Source organism: Oreochromis aureus, linkage group 9 (assembly GCF_013358895.1).
Source record: "Oreochromis aureus strain Israel breed Guangdong linkage group 9, ZZ_aureus, whole genome shotgun sequence".
Lineage (NCBI taxonomy): Eukaryota > Metazoa > Chordata > Actinopteri > Cichliformes > Cichlidae > Oreochromis > Oreochromis aureus.
The window spans coordinates 176387-186347 of record NC_052950.1 but is presented as its reverse complement, the minus strand read 5'-3'; positions in this window follow the sequence as shown (position 1 = coordinate 186347).

Here is a 9961-nt window from a genome sequence, read left to right as displayed (position 1 = left end):
CCACTTGACACTTTACCAACTTGACTGTTCAAAAAGGTCTCACACACCAATGCACCACTTGTTCTTAAGGTGATGAATAATTCTTTCACCTCTGAATGTGTCCCTCAATGCTGACCTCTCCCTCCTTGAGAATTTTAGGCCATTTTCTTATGTAGGTGAATATTTCGTCCTTGTACTTTTTGATCTCTCTGCTGCCTTTAACACTGTTGTTCATGGTGTTCGGATTGACTTGGGTGGCCATTTGTAGGTCTTGACTGTTTTTCTTCCAATCTCTCTCACAGGAGTTTTTCAGCCCCGGGACCTATCCATGCTCTCACTTGGGCACAAGTTCAGCATCTTCTCATATCGTTGTTATGCAGATGATATTCAGATGTACATGCCCTTCAAACCCCAGAATGTAGCCACATTATCTATACTTCAAGACTGCATTCATGTTATAAAAAAAGGATATTTTCTCTCTTTGAATACAAAAAAGTCTCTCTGATTTAAAGTTCTGATCTGTGCACCTAACACAGTAACTAAAAATCTTGGCCCACTCTCATGTTTAGTTTCCCCACTGTGAGAAATCAGCATGTTGACTACCTTTTTAGAAGCTGTTTTTGTCATCTGCAGAACATCGCCCATCTTAAATATACTGTGTGTCAAATTGAAATGGAAATGGGGTGCTGGTCCCGCAGATCGACATTTGGAGTTTTCATCTTCACTGTCCTTATCCTAGTGTGCCATCGGTGCAAATATAATTTTATCTTAGAGGACAAGGGGTTGTAATTGTGTCTTTATGGTCGCCTCCCTATCAGAGGCTGTACTTGTCCTGACGTACATCTTGGGACAGTAAAATCTGAAGTCATCCCCTGTGTTTTTGATATATTAATTTTGTATACTGAAAATTTGCCATAGTCATATATTATGTTCATTAACACTTCAAATGATTTGCAAAGCTCCTCCAGGAACATCATCAGCAAACATCACCAACTGCTCACATCCTACCATCACAATGTCTCCAGCCTTTTAGTGGCCTGGAGGGTCTATAAATACAACAAAAAGGAGAGGAGATAGAATATAAGACTCTGAAAGGTCTTATACCTTTGCTCAGGGTTTATTTACAAAGCCTGTATTATTTTAATAATGTTAGTACAGATAGTCCTGATGTTCCCGTGTTTGTCATGGGCATCTGTGTTTGGAGGAGGAAAATGCAAGATTCTTGGCCAAAATCTCCTTCAGCTGGATGAGCTGTCAGAGTCTAGGGGAGTCAGTATGGAAGTAGCAGTGACACACCCACAGGACTCCATCCACACCCAAAAAGGGTGTCCATGAACTGAAGCTTGATGTTGGTGTTAAGGCTGCACTGTCTTTGTGTGTCTTTCTGTAACAGATCGAAGAAGTCCATCTTTGACAGCACGTGTCTTCTAGGACCACTAGGACCACTCTGCAGCCATCACTGCATCTCTGATCTCTCTAAAAGATTAAAAAAGATTTATCCTCTGAGGAATTTTGGGGGAGGGGGGTAGAGCACCTAAATCCCAGTAGAAGTCAGTCTGGAGGAACATGGTCATGGTTCTGGGTCATTTGAGCCAGCATTTTGAGTTTCTTATATTCCTTGTGTAGCTTCTTGTCTGTGAGGTTGCCGTTGGGTCTCTCCTCTGTGTCGCCAGTATGTGTCTGTCATGTCGTCTGTGTTTACATCCCTCCCTCCATGTCTCGTCTCCCTTGACTATTTCTATGTTTCCCTCTTTGTGTCTCCTTCCTCTGTCTCCCCAGTCGATCATGTTCTCATGTGCGTTCCTCTCTAGTGACCATGTCTTAGTGTTTCCTGTTTTATTTTGACAGTCTCGTCTCCGGTTCAGTGTTTGGCTTCCCCTGTGCTGTTACATCTATTCGCCCCCAGCTGGGTTCCCATGTGTTTGGCTTCCCTTGTCACACCTCTGTGTATTTAATGTGTGAGTTTTTCTTTGCTCTCATGTGTCATATTCAGGTATTCATGTGTTCCATGTCCAGGCTTCATGTTCCAGTGTTTAGTGTTAGTTTTGCCTTAGTTTCCTCCTACCCTTTGTCTTGTATTTCTCTCCAGGTTTTGAACAAACAGCTCACCCCCAGTTACTTCATTTTGTTTCCACGTGCCTGCTTTTGGGTCCACTTCTACACAGTCTGCACCCGACAGGCAAGCAATGTTCTCCATATTAGGAATGTCAGCAAAACCAAGTCATGCTTCATGAACAACAGTGACTCTAAGCTGTCACTAGCAGGGTATTTATTGTAACGAACTCACTGTTATTGCTGGTCAACCAGCAGGAAGTGAGCAGCATCTATATGCTGTGCATGCTGTTTATTGTCCCACAAACAAAAGGATGGCCATGGTCATTACTATAACAATCAAATCATTTTTAGAAGAAGAATAAAAACTAAATGTATAGAAAAGTAAACATCCCAACTCTATTACTCTATTACTATTACTAACCGATCGTCACATCATTAAATATCAGTTAACATGAGCTAACTGGAACCAGCCCACATACTTGTGCTATTGTAGCTTTAAGTTTTTATCTTCAAAGTGTAGACCTCCAACCTCCCAGTTTCCAAGGCCCAAAATGGCGGAGGGTGCAGTCCGTTCCAGGAAGAGGAGCTTTCTGAGAAAACATGACTACTTTGTGTCTTGGTTGTGTGCGGGCAGGCAGGGAGATAGGACCCAAAATGCAGGACTCGGAGGCAGACGTGAACTCAAAATACACAGCTTTATTTTTGGGGCAACAGAACAGAAACTAAACTAAACTGAGAATACAAAAATAACCTGGGCAGGCAGAACACACAGATAACGTGAGGGTAGAAGACGTTAACGACGCAACAGAGAACAAAGGAAACACAGGGCTTATATACACACGGCAGTAATCAAGGGATGAGAGACAGGAGGGGAACACACCTGGGAGAAATCACAGCTGACGAGACAGGGGAAACGTAAACTGAGCACACTCACATAAGACACAGACCTTCACAAGAAAACAGGAAACAAGAAACCACTAAACAAAGACGCAGACTGAGAGGCAGACCGAATATAACACATAGAACTCAAACAATAATAATTATCATCATCATCAACAACAAAACACCAGAGAAACAAAATGTTCATTCAAAAATAGACCAGAACTCAGAATGCTGGGTCAATACTGACCCAGAACCGTGACACTTTGTTTCATTTGAACATAATTCATTCTAATGTGCTGAACATCCTTAAACAATATTAAAAAATTACAATACTAAGTTACTTTCAGATGAGAAGTTTAAATGAATCATTTCAGAAAGATGAGGTCTTACATGCAAATCAACAGCTGGCGTAATGCACGTTTTCCATCTATTTCCTCATCACGTTAATTAAACTTCCTGACGGCTTGTTGCTAGTATGCTAGTGCTACTATTGATGGTGCAGCTGCTAAACACGTTGGTTCATTTGACACATTTTGCTGCATCTGTATCTACTTTTCTCTCTTAGCTTTTCAGCTCCAACTTTTTGCTCTTGTTTGTCCATCTTTATCAATAGCATCTTCCCACTAAAATCTGGTCTCCAAGGTGCATTAGTGCACATGGTAGGTTAGAGGCGGGGCTGGTTGCACTGAGAGATTTGATTGGCACTCTAGTGTCAGTAATGAAAATGAACGAACGCTGTCAGAATGCCAGATTAGCAGCCCAGGCCTGGCTCACAGTAACAAAATCTGAAGGCTAAACTGGTTTGCTCATTGAAAACATTTAGAGCACTATGAAATAAAAAGGAGTCCGAGAACTATTTTAAAACTGATTGGTAAAACATATTTTAAATTCCAAACGGATACTGATCTCCTCACCTCTCACTTTGTTATTTAAAGAAAGCCTGTAGTGTCTCTGTCCCAAGAATACTCAGGTTTGAGTCATCACAATTAAAATGGCTGAAACATTTCCCTCCATGATAAATACAGAATACATGATTTAAACAAAATCAAACAACAAAAAAATGGCGATATTTAATTTTTCGAGATTCACTGGTGTTTTGAAATTCATCTAAAGGGTTTTTAACCACAAATCTTTTTTTATTTCAACTTCAATGTATTGTATTTTATGCAATATTCTCAGATTTTGCTTTTCTTACAGACAGAGGGATATAACCACATGTAGCAATACAAAAAGTCCATTTCAAGTCATTTGACTTTTTCCACAGTTAAATCCCTTCGACACTCTGAGATCTGGCTGGCTCTGCTAACTCTGAATATGAATATATGCTGCTGATATGTTTTATTTTACTCTTTTTACTCTTGACTAATCAAACTGCAGATCTAATCACTGGGATGTATAGATTTTGTTTCCACCTTTGGATCAAATTTACTAGAACAAAAAAGGATATGTAGAACAGACTAGGGGAAATTCCCACAATGCAATTTTTATAAAAACAACACAGCAAAATCTCCAGTGTTAAATTAACACTACAGAGTGTTTATATGTGTCCACACTGTTGAGTGTTAAATGAACACTTTTGACAGTGTTGTATTTTTAAAAGTAACCTAGTCAGTTTTCAAGATTTACAATGAATAAAACAGAGCAGTGCTGATTTTCTGAACACTGGAAAATAACTCAAAATGTTAGAAATATTCCAGTGTTAGAAAATCAGCACTGCTCTGTGTTAGTCATTGTAACTCTTGAAAACTGACTAGGTTACTTTTAAAAATACAACACTGTCAAAAGTGTTCATTTAACACTCAACAGTGTGGACACATATAAACACTCTGTAGTGTTAATTTAACACTGGAGATTTTGCTGTGAAGGCTGCACATTGCTAATGACCCTGACTCCTTTCGTGGGTGTTTTCTCACTGATTGGCACCTTTCACACACAGAGTAGAAATCACTGGGGTTCTGAAAAGTGAAGCGTATGTGGACAGGCCTGAAACCTGCATCCTTTAAACCTGTGGTTGCAACACATATGTGACTTTCAGTCATATCCTCTTTTATGTCAGTAACACAATATTAATGTCCTTCAGTAGAGGTGATCTACTGGACAGCTCACTGTGAAGGACCACTCTTTTCTCCCTTGGCCAGTCAAACTTTACTTTTTTTTCCTCCTGGGGAAAAAAATGAAGTGTTTTTAAATAGCATCACATGTGACTAATGAACAAAACATGTTAAAGACATTGCAGAAGAGACTGTCTCAGCAAGACAATGAATTTTCAGCAGAATAATTAAGTTAATTAACAAATTAGCATGCACATCCTTCAAGTCACTGTAGTCCCTCCAGCAGGACCTCGATAAATGCTGCTGTAATAAGGATGTCCTTTTCAACATGTCTTCATCTACCATTTGTAGATAAAGACAGGATAACGTGGTGTAACCCAGGTCCTACGTAGCTATGGTGAAAGCTAGAGTGCATAGTACAATGAGACTGGGCCTGGGTTTGTTGTACTGCCGTATATTAATGCCAATCCCTTCTAATTAGATTAATAAGGACCCGCACAGCACCACCCTGTCAGGTATTTAAAACCACACACACACACACACACACACACACACACACACACACACACACACACGTGACGATTTAGCGTCAGCATGCTTTAACATTAGATTGGTAAACAGATTAGGGTTACAGCCCAACATATTGATCCTGAACAATAAATGAACATTAGATCATGACATCCTTTATTTATTGAACTCTTAACTGTAAATAAAGTACCTGGGTAACTAAACATATGACATTTTTAAACCTTTTACCAACTATATATTTTTACCACTTTGGTAGGGTGGCTCTTGTTCAGGAGGTAGAGCGGGTCATCTGCTGATCAGAAGGTTGGTGGTTCATCCCTGGCTCCTCCAGCCTGCATACCAAATATCTTTGGCCAAGACATTAACCCCGAGTCTCCACGCATCCATCACATTCATCTGCAGTGTGAATGTTAGTTAATAAACACAACAGCAGAAAGTAATGGCTTGTTGAATACAGTGCTCTGGGAGAGCAGGACAGCGCTATATAAGAGTCAGTCCATTTACCACCATGAACAGCTTTTGTTTCCAACTTGTTTTCTTTACACTCAAATGTGAATCAGGGCGGCCTGTATTTTACTCTGTGCTTTACCTTGAAACTGGAGAAAGGAATATAACCCAAATTCCAAAAAGAGGTGGGATTATGTGTAAAGTGTAAATAAAACAAAACATAATGATTTTAAAATCTCATATACCCATGTTTATTTCACCATCAAACACAGAAAACATTGTATATTCAAACTGAGTCATTGTATTATTTCCTCAAAAATATTAACTCATTTTAAATTTCAGCAGCTACACAACTCAGAAAAGTTGAGATGGAGGAAACTGATGAGGTTGATTGTCCAGAGGTCAGTAACACAGCTGGATGTAAAAGAGCATCTTAGCGAGGCAGAGCTTCCCAAACGGCGAGATGGACAGATGTTTAATATCTCATCATTTACGGTACATAATATCATCAAAAGAAGAATCTGGAGAAGTATCTGTAGACAGAGGACAAGGCTGAAAATCAGTATTGGCTTTTCTTTTGGGCCTCAGCTGACACTGCATCAAAAACAGGCATGAGTCTGTCATGGCTGTTACAGCATGGGCTGCTGAAATCACTGTCTGCAAACAGAGTAAAGGAAAAGCCATGTGACTGTGCTCCACAAACACTGCTGTCTTCTCTGAGCCAAAGCTCATTAAGACTGACTGAAGCAAACTGAAGAAAACTGCTAACGAATACTGAAATCCAATGTAAATTCTTTTCCAGGCCCACTCTCATATGTGGTGAACTCCACAGGAGAGGGACCGTCACAGCTCAGTCTGTTTGCAGGCCTTAGTGCCTACACTGTAAAATACTCACGCAAAGCTCTCTGTGTGGGTTCTTTCTGGGTACTCCAGGTTCTTCCCACAGTCCAAAGACATGTAGTTAGTGGGATTAGATTAACTGGTGATTACACAAGAATGTGAAGGGTTGTTGTCCCTGTGTTGGAAGAGGAAGGGGAACTGAACAAATGTGGCAAGTCCCATAAAATGACACCCACCAAACTGTCAAATAAAGATTTTATGAGCGTAGCATGATGTCCAAGCATCCTTTAGTGGGACTACGCACAGACCAGCACCACGCACATCACTGGCACACTGTTCCCTGAATTATTACCTTTTTAATGTTCTGTCATGGAGTGAGAAATGAGAGAAATGCAAAGGCAGTACTCAAAAACAAGCAGGTTAAATTAAAAACTCAATTTGAATTAGTTTTGATTCCTCAGGGAAATATACAACACCACAATTCTTCAGTCGCTGTTGGATTTAATCTGTTCATGGAATTTCATCGTCATCAAATCCAGTGTTCAAAATGCATGACATTACTCTCATTACTAACGTGTCACAAAAGAAACACCCACGATGGATTCAATTCAATTCAATTCAATTTTATTTATATAGCGCCAAATCACAACAAAAGTCGCCTCAAGGCGCTTTATATTGTACAGTAGATCGCACAATAATACATACAGAGAAAAACCCAACAATCATATGATCCCCTATGAGCAAGCACTTTGGCGACAGTGGGAAGGAAAAACTCCCTTTTAACAGGAAGAAACCTCCGACAGAACCAGGCTCAGGGAGGGGCGGGGCCATCTGCTGTGACCGGTTGGGGTGAGAGAAGGAAAACAGGATAAAGACATGCTGTGGAAGAGAGACAGAGATTAATAACAGATATGATTCGATGCAGAGAGGTCTATTAACACATAGTGAGTGAGAAAGGTGACTGGAAAGGAAACACTCAATGCATCATGGGAATCCCCGGCAGCCTACGTCTATTGCAGCATAACTAAGGGAGGATTCAGGGTCACCTGGTCCAGCCCTAACTATATGCTTTAGCAAAAAGGAAAGTTTGAAGCCTAATCTTGAAAGTAGAGATAGTGTCTGTCTCCCGAATCCAAACTGGAAGCTGGTTCCACAGAAGAGGGGCCTGAAAACTGAAGGCTCTGCCTCCCATTCTACTTTTAAATACTCTAGGAACAACAAGTAGGCCTGCAGTGTGAGAGCAAAGTGCTCTAATAGGGTGATATGGTACTACAAGGTCATTAAGATAAGATGGGGCCTGATTATTTAAGACCTTGTATGTGAGGAGCAGGATTTTGAATTCTGGATTTAACAGGAAGCCAATGAAGGGAAGCCAAAACAGGAGAAATCTGCTCTCTCTCTTGATATGAAAGGAAGGTTGGAGATTGGCCTATAATTAGCTAAGACAGCTGGGTCTAGAGATGCTTTTTAAGTAAAGGTTTAACTACAGCCACCTTGAAGGCCTGTGGTACATAGCCGATTATTAGAGATAGGTTGATCATATTTAAGATCGAAGAATTAATTAATGGCAGGACTTCTTTGAGCAGTTTTGTAGGAATGGGGTCTAAAAGACACGTTGATGGTTTGGAGGAATTAATTATTGAAGTTAACTCAGAAAGATCAATTGGAGAAAAAGAGTCTAACTTAACATTGATGGTACTAAAAGTAGCTGTAGATAATATTACATCTGTGGGATGATTATTGGTAATTTTTCTCTAATGATAAAAATTTTATTTGTGAAGAAGTTCATGAAGTCATTACTAGTTAACGTTAAAGGGATTGTTGGCTCAGTAGAGCTCTGACTGTTTGTCAGCCTGGCTACAGTGCTGAAGAGAAACCTGGGGTTGTTCTTATTTTCTTCAATCAGTGACGAATAGTAAGATGTTCTGGCTTTGCGGAGGGCTTTCTTATAAAGCAGCAAACTATTTCTCCAGGCTAAATGATGATCCTCTAAATTTGTGACACGTCATTTCCTCTCCAGCTTACGGGTTATCTGCTTTAGGCTACGTGTTTGAGAATTATACCACGGAGTCAGGTACTTCTGATTTGAGGCCTTAGTTTTCACAGGAGCTACAGTATCCAGAGTCGTGCGTAGTGAGGAGGTAAAATTATTAACAAGATAATCGACCTCTGTTGGAGTAGCGTTCAGATAGCTGCTCTGCTCTATGTTGGTACAGGGCATTGAAGATGATAACAGTGGGTGGATTATATTCTTAAACTTAGTTACAGCACTTTCAGAAAGACATCTACTGTGATAAAGTCTACTCTCCACTGCTGTGTAATCAATTATTGTAAATGTAAATGTTATCAGGAAATGATCAGACAGCAGAGGGTTTTCAGGAAACACTGTTAAATGTTCAGTTTCTATGCCATATGTTAAAACAAGATCTAGAGTGTGATTAAAGTGGTGGGTGGGTTCTTTTACATTTTGAGAGAAGCCAATTGAGTCTAATAACAGATTAAATGCCATGTTGAGGCTGTCATTTTAGCATCTACATGGATGTTAAAATCACCCACAATAATTATTTTATCTGAGCTGAGCACTAAATCAGATAAAAGTCTGAGAAATCAGAGAGAAAACCTGTGTAAGGCCCAGGTGGACGATAGATGATAACAAGTAAGACTGGTTTCTGAGTTTTACAGCTGGGGTGGACGAGGCTAAGCATCAGGCTTTCAAATGAATTAAAAGTCTGTCTGGGTCTTTGGTTGATTAATAGGCTGGTGTGAAAAATTGCTGCCACACCGCCCCCTCGGCCTGTGCTTGAGGTTTCTGGTAGTTAGAATGACTCGGGGTGTTGATTCATTTAAACTAACATAATCATCCTGCTGCAACCAGGTTTCTGTAAGGCAGAGTAAATCGATTTGTTGATCAATTATTAAGTCATGTACTAACAGAGACTTGGAGGAGAGAGACCTAATATTTAATAATCCACATTTCACTGTTTTACTCTTTGGTTCAGATGTGGATACTGTATTGTTCTTTCTTTGTGATTTTTATGTTTAAGTTGTTTATTGCTGGTTTTTGGTTTGTTTTTGTCTGTTTGGGAGCTGACACAGTCTCAATGGAGATGGGTTTTTGGGGGGGTAGCAGGAGGAGAGAAGCTGCAGAGAGGTGTGTAAGACTGCAACTCTGCTTCCTG